This window comes from Ochlerotatus camptorhynchus, unplaced genomic scaffold (genome assembly GCF_037179485.1).
Source record: "Ochlerotatus camptorhynchus isolate MF236.1 unplaced genomic scaffold, CSIRO-AGI_Acam_v1.1 ptg000045l, whole genome shotgun sequence".
Taxonomy (NCBI): domain Eukaryota; kingdom Metazoa; phylum Arthropoda; class Insecta; order Diptera; family Culicidae; genus Ochlerotatus; species Ochlerotatus camptorhynchus.
The window spans coordinates 4,348,863-4,360,931 of NW_027040536.1; the positions used below are offsets into that span (position 1 = coordinate 4,348,863).

The 12,069-nt window shown below is 37.0% G+C and overlaps 1 protein-coding gene and 1 non-coding gene across 4 annotated transcripts in view; both read left to right on the forward strand.

Annotated features, from left to right (window-relative positions):
- Positions 1-12,069, forward strand: part of mthl1 (methuselah-like 1) — a 268,410-nt gene that overhangs the window by 183,473 nt on the left and 72,868 nt on the right. The window lies entirely within an intron of this gene.
- TRNAT-AGU (transfer RNA threonine (anticodon AGU)) lies at positions 7,884-7,957 on the forward strand. Its single transcript has one exon. It is a non-coding gene; the product is annotated as a tRNA-Thr (tRNA).

Below are 12,069 nucleotides of genomic sequence, written 5' to 3' on the forward strand. Positions count from 1 at the left end.
AAAAAAATCAATTTTTTTGAAAAAATCCAAGTAAACCTCCCCTTAAGTCTCCTAAGACCGACTCAAATGACATACAATTGCGTTCGTTAATAGTTTTAATGCTCATTCTTGCAAAACGACATTGACATCTGGTAAAGTAAATTTCGTTTATCAAATGCTGATGTCGGTCTACCAGAATGAGGTTTATTCCGTGAAAAATTGTTTACATATGGCTGATTGACTATTTTCACATATTGCGCTAGAATTCAGTAGAATTCAGTAGTAAAATTAATACAACCAGTAGTTTTGAAACTTCTGATACCTATCAAATACGCATACACAGAACAAGCACGGCATCAAAGGTGTCAAACATTTATATAAATAAACACTCATTAAACATCCTATACACACTTAGAAATTCCTAATGTTACACGTGACGGAATCCATCTTTGACATAAATAATGAGACGTAAACAAACATGTTATGTAAAATTAAGTGCTCCAAGACTGAAAAGTTCGAAAGTACGTTTGATTGAGCTGAATATTGCGTCTATTGTGACTCAATTTTATGTCAAAATTGACGTTCGTATATGTCAGTCTCAGAGCACCTAAATTTACATCAATTTTTCTAATTTTTAGGTAGCTGTAGAGCTGAAGTTTGTATTAGTCGATCAACGAATTACCACTCACGACCTACGACGTTGAAGTTTTGCTTGCGTTGGGCCAGTGCTCATTCGTGTAATTTTAAGTCCTCCCACACCGAAAAAAGGAGTGCTCGCATAATTTTGAGTGCACGCATGTACACATTGTGAGTATTTTTCTCAAACCCATATTTGGAAAGAAGCTCAATTCACCTTTGGTTTTTAATCTGAGGCCTTTTAGTTATTATGAATATTGCGCATTTTGCACCAATTTAGACTTCTGCATAAAAATAATTCAACAGTAATTTTGTCGCACAGGATAGAACATTTAAAAAATCGACTTATTTGAAAGCAGTAGCAGCTTTAGAAAAGTATTTAAATTGTATTACCATTTGAATTGTATGTTCAATATTTAAATTGTATTAATTGACATCTGCAATAACAAACGTAAAAAAAATCATAGTTTAATGCTCCTAACAAATATCAAATTTTCAGAAATTTGGAAATTTTCTTAATATTGTTTTTCTAAGAATTCTGTTAGTATAGACTACGCAGTGTTCATACATTTTCTAACTCCGAGCTTTCTAACAATTTTCCTAGATCTCATTTGTATCAAGTTACAGGTTTCATAAACAATATCTTAATTTAATCTCTCACTCTTCACTCATTATATATTAAACATAAACCATTGATCTTTACGTTGTTTGGATCCATTCAGCATCCACTTTATATTCATCCCACAATTTTCAGTCAGGTAATAATAATTATGTATAAATAATAGCGCATGAGTCTGAACTGGAAGTGATCCTCAAATATGGAGTGATTGCATGAAGTATATCAAGAATCAAGTTAAAGATTTCTTTTACAATTTCTTAATTCAATCTCTCACTTTTTAAAATTCGGTCAAACGTATTTGGCCTAGTAATCCTAAAAATATTGTTTAATCTAAAGTATATTATACTACCGAGATAGGTACTAAGAAACATACATTTACCAGTGGCGTCACGTGAGAAAATTCACTAGTTGTGCACCTATTTTTTTTATATTTTGTCTGTAATAGTAGAAGCCAATTTTGATGCATAATAAAAAAAATGGGATACAAATCTTTCGACGGGGGTACCTACATAAAAAATAAACGAAATGATGATGGGAAACAGTTCTGCTACCAGTTTTGCTTACTCTTGCATAGAAACATTGATTTTCTTTTTAAGTCTCATGTTTATGATATTTGTCATCGTTACTCACCTTCTGGCAAACGGTCTTTTCAGGAGGTCATCAACAATATCCTGTTCCATGATTCCTATTTAATTTTGCACTATGCTATGAACAATATTCCATCAATGCTCTGAGGCTACTGAATGAAATGCAGACATGGTAGTGAGAAAATTCAAAAATTTAAAAATTCGATGCGTGCGTGTAGGTAGGTATACAACGAATGACGGCTCTCCAAGATTTAATCAATTCAGAGAGAAACTCAAATGCGACGCAGTCTATACGTGCCAATTTATTCTCTTCTCTTTAAACTGTGCAAAGATAGAAGTGCACAATAAATCCACTGGGATTTATTTTATTTACTTCATCCAAGGTTGCAAAGACTCATTTCAGCTAAAATAATGTTTTTCGGAATAATAAAACCAAAATATGGTATGATGGCATGTTTTACTTGTAACTTACAAGAAGAGGTTACAAAGTATGCGTTGGAAACATAAAACCTGTAAATTTTGCTTTCTATGAGTCACAATCAGCGATTTGCTGATCGCTGAGTGAGTGAGTGAGTGAGTGAGTGAGAGAGTTTGTGAAAAATCGCTGATTGTGACTCTCATGAAGTGAAATAAACAGGTTTAATATGTCAAACACATTCTTTGCAACCTCTTCTTGTATCCTACCAATTCAAAATTTGATCATGGCATCTAATTATTTCATAATTTAGAAAAACATTGTTTTAGCTGAAATGAGTCTTTGCAACCTTGACTTCATCAAGATACTTTAGACATAAAATCATTATCCATGCATAAAACCATTTTAAGACGACGCTTGATTGTTGTTTTATAATGGCAATAAGCAATCTTTTTAGTTTAAATACATTCTTGGTCAGTTGTTCAGCATTTTACTGTTTTAAAAACCTTTTAAAGTCTGCCGATAAAGTCAAAACGGGTCTGGTTTAAAAAATGAATTTAATGCAGCACTCTATCCCTGTACAAAACTATTCAGTTTGTCAATCATAAACCTGCTCGGTATTTTTTTTATTGATGCCACAACAAAATACTCCATTAAGGTGATACTCTAAGGAAGCTTTAGCGTGAAACTTTGAAGGCACAAATGTCAGCTTCCACAAAACATACAAATTTGAAATTGCTACTCATGTGCTACTACAAACAGAGAGTAGCAATTTCAAATTTGTATGTTTTGTGGAAACTGACATGTGTGCCTTTGAAGTTTCACGCTAAGGCTTCCTTAGAGTATCACCTTAAGGTGTTTTATTATTATAAAAGCAATTATTAAATCGTTCGGTTTCAAACGGGAACAAAAAGCATATATTGCTGCTTTTTGGAGTCAATAAAGTGTATCACAAAACTCCCTACTATTTACAAATTAAACTAAAAATATGGATCCACCTAGAGGCAGAGAAAAATAAATAAATCGATTTGAGCTTTTAAACGAAGAATTACAAGGAAATGTTAAAGGATAGTCGAATAATAATACTAGCGATAGTAGGCGGAATAATTCTAGCGATGCTGTCGACGGAAAGGAAAAGGAATCCAATTCCAGAACTTCCTGGGAGGCCCAGAAGCTCCGACTTAACCGGTCAACAATGACAGAACAGCCGACTGAGAAGAGTGAGTGAATGTGGTTCACGAATCACTGGAAGCTGTCTAAAATTGATGGAAATACCCAAAATATTGTCAATGGCGTTTGCGTCACGATCTGAATAAACACAGACCAATCTTCTCCAAAAATCACATTTCGAAGATGACTCGAATAACATGTATCAGTGCCAAACTGGGACTGCGGAAAACTTCCGACAGGTAACTTCAGAAGCTGTCAGTCATATGGAAACTGACTGTCTTCCAAACCATAGCAGCGGTTTCATTCGGCGAAAGGGTCAACTGTTCCAAAAAATCCAAGCAAGCATTAACTTCCTCGCTTCATCCGGGAGAATGAAAGCTTTTTGGGAACGATTTAGCTTCCTTATGTTCCAAGTTATACAGATACACTTCCTGATTAACTGCTTCCAATGGATGATCATCGCCCTTATCGAAGATGCAACGTAACTTGTTGATCCAACGCAGGAGTAGAAGCTCGGTGCAAGAATCGCGCAGCAAAACTATCGAAATATAAACAAATTTTATCGTTTAACTTTTTCCAGGTACCATTAATGCCGTCATAAAACTAAACTGAATAGGATCAAGCAAAACAAATACAAAAAACGTTTTGTATTTGTTAGCGATTTCATGAAAACAAAATAGCTTTTTCACAATTAGCCTATGGAAAATCATTTTTTAAGTTACCTTCGTTTTTCATCTTTTTTCCATGAAGATAATTTTAATCTCATAAATGCATCCATGAGCAGTAATAGAGATTACGAAAATCATCAAATTATCTCAGCTGGACCCAATAATTAATATTAAACATAACCATACGTTTTTTCCTAAATTAAAAATAATAAATGAAATCAACGATTTCCGAAGGCGGACTTATTTTTCGATCTTTCGTAGCTTATTTCACATCAGATTTAATCTGTCACCTAAAAATAGACCACAAAATGAGAACTGCTTTTATAATTTTGGTAATTCTTTCACATTAGATGAGGAAAGTTAAGAAGATTTTTGAAAGATTAATTTTTGAACAATGAATTTGGCAAGATCTGATGATATTTATCTTGATCAATGCTTTATTTTCAGTGCGGTTAGCAAGCGAGAAAGGAAAATGGGCCAAGTATTGATGCCAAATGGCTTTTATTGTAGTTTTAATAAGGATTTCAAATGGTTTTCAATGCTTTCGCCGTATAACCTTTTAGCAGCAAATCAACCTTGAAGTGCCTCGAAAATATGCCCTTCAAAACCTTCTTCGGGGTGGGCCAACTAGACAGATTCTAGTCTTAATGAGGTTTTGGTGGATGTAATAAAGGCATAGCTGTCTTGACTAGGGTTTTATAGTAATCTTGTAGTATTTCATAAAACGTAAAATGTTACTTGGGTGGTTACTGAGCAAAAGGTTCGGGAGTTCAGTCCCAGTCATCATATTTGTCAGTACGCTTCATTCTATCCCAATAGATTTTAAGTTGCCACTTTGAGTTTTCTACGGAGTTATCTCAGGCACTTCGCAGCAAACATGAGGAAAGCAGTTTTTTTCTTGATCGTATTACTTTAATGAAAACAACGTCTGCTTTAACCGATGGCGGCATCACTTACCACCGTGAATCCTGATCTAAAAATAACCCACCTCACTAACACAACTATCCTTTCCGTGACAGCCGTGGAGATGCAGAAGGTGTGTATTTGGTCTTTAGCAGTAACAACGGAGGTTGACCTAATGATCCTTCTTTCCCCAAAAGACAGTGAGGATGTGACCAGCGCTGTTATTGATCTATTAAATAGATTGAATTAGTGTGCTTGTACATTGAAGATTAAATGCTAATCCTATGCATCATCTATGTGGTTCTCTGTGCAAGTGCATTAGTTCTGATCTATCACGGAGGAGCAACTAAAAAAATGCACGGCCTTGAAAAAAACATTGTCCATGCATACATTCATGATTCATCATTGGAAATCTATTCAATATTCTGAGACTTCGTAGGAAATCAGTTTCCTCTATTTTTAAATTTGGCTATGTCCTTGGTTGAGATGAGAAATTGCCAATGTTTTTTTGTTTTCTTGCCCTAAATATAACTAAAAATTCATTCCGTAGTGCCATCTTCAGAATCAGTAAACTGAACAAAAAATACCCAATTCTAAGGCAGTTCAAAATCACCTGGTATCATAAGCATTACAAAATTATTTCTAATCACTGCTCCTACAATGAATTGTGTTTCGCAAGGGTTCAATAAATCTTGCTTGTAAAAGCATGAATAATTCTACCAGCAAGATTTATCGTTACAGCATCATGTGAGTGGGTGTATTTTGATTAATTGAACACTGATATTTTTTTCGATTTTTGAACTTATCATGAACAAAGTTTTGTGATGTAATTTAAGTTTTCAATGTAACAAAGTGCAACAATTTATAAAAAAAGTATCATATAGACTAGTGGTGATGAGCGAAACCAATTTTGGGGGATTAATTTTAGCGCTGGCGTCTACTTTGGTGCAAAATGCGCATTCATGTGATATTTCCGTCAATTTGTCCTTTCAAAGATTTGTCGATACCTCATATGTAGATTCTGTTTCAGTTTAAATGAGGGCCTAGTTACCACAAGTCGGAAATTCATTTTTTCCACAAAAATGCTGAATTGATTGTGGAATTCAAGGTTTATCCGCAAATTCAGCGTTTGAATGCTAAGAATTTTGACTACAAGTAAGAATGGGTATTTTTTCTAAGATTTGATCAGAAAGGAATAATAAGTATGATTCCCAAGATGCCTTTAATCTAATTTATTTGATATATTTTTTGAACATTCAAGCTATTTTTTATAGCTCGATTATGGCATCGGATTCTCTAAATAATGTTTGGATTTAGTATTTCTATTTTTTTTAGTTCATGATATGGGCCATTGGAATTAAAACGATTTTCAATAATATTTGAATTGTAAATGTGCTAACAACAGGTTAAGATTCAGTTTGACTTATTTTCAAAATGTAAAATATAAAAACAGTTTTCTAACTTAGCATTCATATAGAATTGATTTACAAAAATCGCAGAATTCTCAAGAAGCGCTTCTTTAAATCCTCCAAATCAGTCAATATTTTTTTATAGATGCTACATTTTAACTTGAATCTCAATCCACTAATGGTCCTAATGGTGAATTTACATCCTACACACATTGGTATTCAGATTCACCGGAATCATTATAACTGTTTCCCCCCCCCCCCCCCCCCCAAGCCACAGCATAAAATACAAATAACAACAGCAACACTAACCGGAGAAAGACCGAATTAATTCGCCAATGTTTCAAGCAAGGTAGAGGAGCAAAGACCTCGGTCACTGTACGGCTTTCACGGCATGACACCACAGTTTGTTGTCCATTTTCATCATCACATCGTTAATTTTTCGCAGCGAGAGCACTTCCACCCGCGCACACGTATGTTGATTATTACGTTCCAAGCTTTCTTCGCCGTCACTTCCTTTTCCATTACGCAGTCATAACCGCGAGGAGGTCGTACAAAACAACCGCTTGTTCTCGGTCTATTTCTCAACCGGCTCACACTCACCCCTAGATGATCTCTGGAATCTGCAATTTCGTCCATGTTCGCTGAAAGGCCAAATTAGCTTGCGAGGGTCGTAAATTTTCATATGCTAATAGATTTGTTTCACCAAAAATGTAAACCTTCGCGAGGAATGTCCCTGTCGGCAACCACATTGGATAGTCGCTGATGGATTTGAATTATAACGCAACCTCTTTCGGATCGTGCTTCTGTCCTCCTGTTCCTCCGAATAATAATAAAAAAACACGCCGATCAAACTTGTTTTGGGAAATTCCAAATGTGTGATCATTGCAAACCAGGCGATTTGTCTCTCGAAATGGAAGCAATCCGAGTTCCTCAACGATTTAACATGACGGACACGAACGAGAGAAAATTTATGCACCCTTCGAGCGAGCTTCACCTGTTGTTGGGAAACGTGAATATAAATTTGTCTGAAAGTCTCGTGACTAAGCGAGTCATAAGTCACCGTTTTGTGATCTCGCGTGATTGTGTGAGGACTAGCAGCAGAAACGAGATGCGAAAGAGAGGGAGACAAAAAAAATCGCCACTGCACCCAGGCAAGAGTCAAGAATCCACCTCGCTTCATTTATCATCGGCTCGTAAATGCTGGCTATTTTTCTTCCCGTTAATTACATTCATTAATTTTGCTAGGGCAGTCAACGGAGACAGCAATGCCCAGGCACTGACTGGTCCACCCATGTATAAGCGTGCGGGAGGCTGAGATCAGACGGGACGGACTTTTACTTTTACTGCTTTTCGTGTTCGTTCTTTCACTAGGACGCTGACAAGTATGAGGCAAAGTGGGATTTTCTTTGGTGTGATCTTAATTACATAATCGTTTAAGGTTATGTGGGGGCCGAAATGAGTATGAAATTGAGTTGCCAGCAGTCAAGATTCAACTAAGGCGCCGTGGCTTAGTTGGTTAAAGCGCCTGTCTAGTAAACAGGAGATCGTGAGTTCGAATCTCGCCGGAGCCTCAGTTTGTAGCATACTTTTTTATGTTGGTGTTCGACAACATTGCTTTTTTGTTTGAGGCATAACATTCAATACGCTCTTCATTAAGAGTTTGGGGTATGCATCGATGCATATGATCAATAGACGATCCTGTTGAAATTATTTTTATCAAGTTACACATCTATTTTATGAGGGGGTTGACCTGATCTTGGAGACTTGGATTTGTGGATTATTCACTTATTATACAGTAAACCCACAATTATGGATTGGTTCCATTTGATTAACATTCTAGATTGTCTGATCCATAATTATTCTCAGCTGTTAATGATTGTTCCATATTTTATAATCAGAGCATAACAGTCAATATCAGTTCAAACATGTCGTACCAACATGCAATCTGATGTAATCAATTAGATAGTTCATTCAGAGAGTTTTTCTCCATACGAGGTAGATAATTCGTTGTATATTGTCTAGCCATTTCATTTAAATTAATAACTTTTGATTTTCGACTGAAATACTACAATGTGATCAGAAGATTAGTTTCATATTTATTATTTATTTAATACTGTTAAATTTTATTGCCCGGCGTTTGGTCGGTGTATATATTTGGCGTATTTAAGCTGATCAAAGTCGACTATTTATCGTTTTAATTGGCCTAATGTCGATTTTCTCGAAGTTATCTACAAAGATGTATGAGTAAATTTTCGAATTATTTTTTGTGAGGAGGAGGTACCCAGGTAACAATTTGATGCTTAACAAGTGTTGTTTATTCGATTTTAATTCAGCCTAAGTTTGAATAATTGTTGTACTTAGACCACGTTAACCTTTGTTCAGTTTTTAAACATTTAAATCTGGTGATTTCAACCGAAAACATAACAGTTCTATAAATTATAAGCTTTTTAAGGCATTAAATAACAGTCTTTTCCAACCCTTGTTCAGCTTTCTAGTTTTATACAATACAATCAAGTCAATCAAGTTAATCTTATCTAGGTTTATACAATGCAATCAAGTCATTCTAATTCAGTTCACATCCCTCGTGATTTTCGATTAGAATTTCCCACAAATACCTAGCTTTCAAATCCGTCGTAGCTGGCACGCACGGTATTTTGGGGAATGTCGTCTTATATTCAACGAAACTATGCTTGAAATGATCCATGGTAAACCCATTCGTGCTTCCTCTATATACCGTATGCGTGATAATGTTTGCACCATTGAGCAATGTCAAAATTTAAAAAAATCTTAAAAATTTCGTTTTCGAGTTTTTTTTTTATTTATTCAAAGGGGGGATGTTTCTCAGAGTCTTACACTATATTAATCATCGATCGAGTTTCCACTTGCTGCAATTACGGCCTCCACACGTTTCCGGAATGAACGGCAGGTTCTAATAATGTAGTCTGGATCCATTTCTCTCCAGGTACGGGTCAATGTTTGTATGAGGCTTGCTGTACTCGGGTGGCGTTTAGAACAGCCTTGGTGTTCATGACGCGCCATATTGAGTAATTCAGCGGATTAAGATTGGGGCTGGATGGCGGCCACATATCCTTCGCCCAGAACGGAAGTTCCTGCAACCACTTCTGAGTGCGGTTCGAGGTGTGACACGGAGCCCCATCTTGTTGAAATACAACATTTCTCGATACCTTTTTCAAAGGGACGTATCAGGTTTTGTAAACAATGCATTTGATCGTCGATTGGACGTAACTGGTAGCTCGCACACGCTTACTAACACCACTAGCAGGTAGGGGAAAATTTCATCTATCTGATGGTAGTGTTAGCATGCGTGGGCGAGCTACCAGTTACGCCAAATCGACGATCAAATGCATTGTTTACAAAAGCTGATACGTCCCTTTGAAAAAGTTATCGAGATTTGGCTTCGGACCGTACTATTCTTTGATCCACGGAAGAACATACTTACCTAAAATCCCGATGTAGACCTCCGTGTTGACCTTGTCGCCTTCTGGAATGAACACCGGGTCCATTTTTTTGCCATCGGAAGCAACCAATCCAAACACCATAACGCTAGCAGGATGCTTGGTCAGATACACGTTCTTGTGCTCGTCAGCCACGTCTTTTACCGGAAGAGAACTAATATACCGGTCGGTTCTGGAATTTGATACTGGATCGACGGTAAACATGCTCTCGTCGGTGAACAGGATTACCGGATTTTTTCGCTTAAGGAAGTTCCTTTACAATCTTCTGTGCCGTAAAGTCACTGATCCCGTGTTCCTTTGCCATTTTCCTTATTGAACGCACTGGATTCACCCGAATCTTCCTTTTGATAGCAGCGATAACCCTCGGAACCCGAGCTGACCTCGGACGACCTGTGGCGACCTTCGCGGATAGTTGTCCTTTCTTTTCTCGAAATTGGAGGCGATCCAGCCCCAGGCTGAAAGCCTCCCTAATAAAGATAAATAATAATAATTCTTTTCTCGATCTAAAACCCTTTTGACGGTCCACCGGGACACTCCCACGGCGATTGAAATGTCTTTTTGTGACATTTGCGCTTGGGACAAATCACGAATACGCTGCCACTTCGTCATGGTGCAACTGTCAAACTAAGTAAACCATTTTCTTTTATACACAGCCTACTACGGTATGAGCTATAGGTTACGTGCATGCAAAGAAAACCAAGGCTTTGTATGCACAGATGAAACGGGAACCTTATTTGTACGATGGTGCAAACATTATCACGTATACGGTATATGAACCGGCATTAACGAATACACGTAGCATATGGGATTAGAGCTAATTGGGGACAAATTGTAGGGTAATTTGACGAAATAACTTCCTGGTGTCTTGTGGAAATTTTGCCACCTTTTGGGAACATTTAGCATCCGGAAAGTCACGAGTCTGATCCTCCGGAAGACCCGGAACATCCGTAAAAGTGGTCAATTCATGAATCCGATCTTAGAGCTCAGAGGATTTTTCGAAACCACTCCTAGACGTCTTATCAGACTGAATTCAAAGTTGTGACTGGAATATGGACACTGGAGACCACGTTTTGTTCCACCGGAAGATCTGGAACATCCGTAAAAGTGGTCAATTCATGAATCTGATGCTAGAGCTCCGCAGATTTTTGGAAATAGCTCATAGATGTATTATCAGAATGCATTTGGTGTTGTAACTAGAATATGCACCCAGGAGACCATGGGATGGTCCACCGGAAGATCCGGAACATCTGTAAAAGTGGTCAAGATTCCTACAGTTCGGTTAATAGGGACCGCACTATAGGAACCGGTATTAACGAATACACGTGACGTACCATATGGGATTAAAGCTAATTGGAGACAAACTCTTATTGTAGGGTAATTTAAAGAGATAACTTCCTGGTGTCTTCTGAAAAGTTATTAACAAGATAGATGACCACGTTTTGGGAAAACTTTGCATCCGGAAAGTCACAAGTTTGGTTCCCAGGAAGACCTTGAACGTCCGTAAAAGTGGTCATTTCATGAAACTGTTCCTAGAGCTCCGTGGTTTTGCAGAAACCACTCATGAACGTCTTATTAAAATAAATTCGGAGTTGCATGAGAATTGTTTTTTTCTTTTCTTTGGTTTGTTTTCCGTAGATCTTGTTTTCCGTACTGAGTACCAATGCTACCGACGCCAGGGAGGCAGCTCCTTCACCTGGGCCCTACTTATCGACCCATCAACTCATCGTATGATAAATTGATGAATACTGTATATATTTCTCCCCTGCTGTTGTGAAGGGATAGCGAAAACAGCCTCTGATAAGAAAAAAAAATAATTTCATAGTAAGAACTTTTCCACGAAATCAATTTATGGATGTGGCCAGAGGATGAAATGGGGAGTTTGAATGCCTTACATAAATTTACATAATTTTATAATTTCTGATTAATTTACAGAATCGTTAAAATTATTAGAAGTCCGCCATGCCGAACACTATTAAGCTGAATGTATCATTAGGTCAAATATTGGAAAGTGAGATATGTGTGATATGTGCAGCTTCAGTAACAATCCAGGGAAGGAAATGTGTTCCAGACCAGTTGAAATATTGAAATTGTTGGGCTTTGTATATTTTTACCACGAAAACAATTTTTGAATCCTTATGAGCTTCTAAGTATATTCATGTATATTCGGTAACATGCGATGTTCACTTCAGCCGAGTATTAGTACAAGA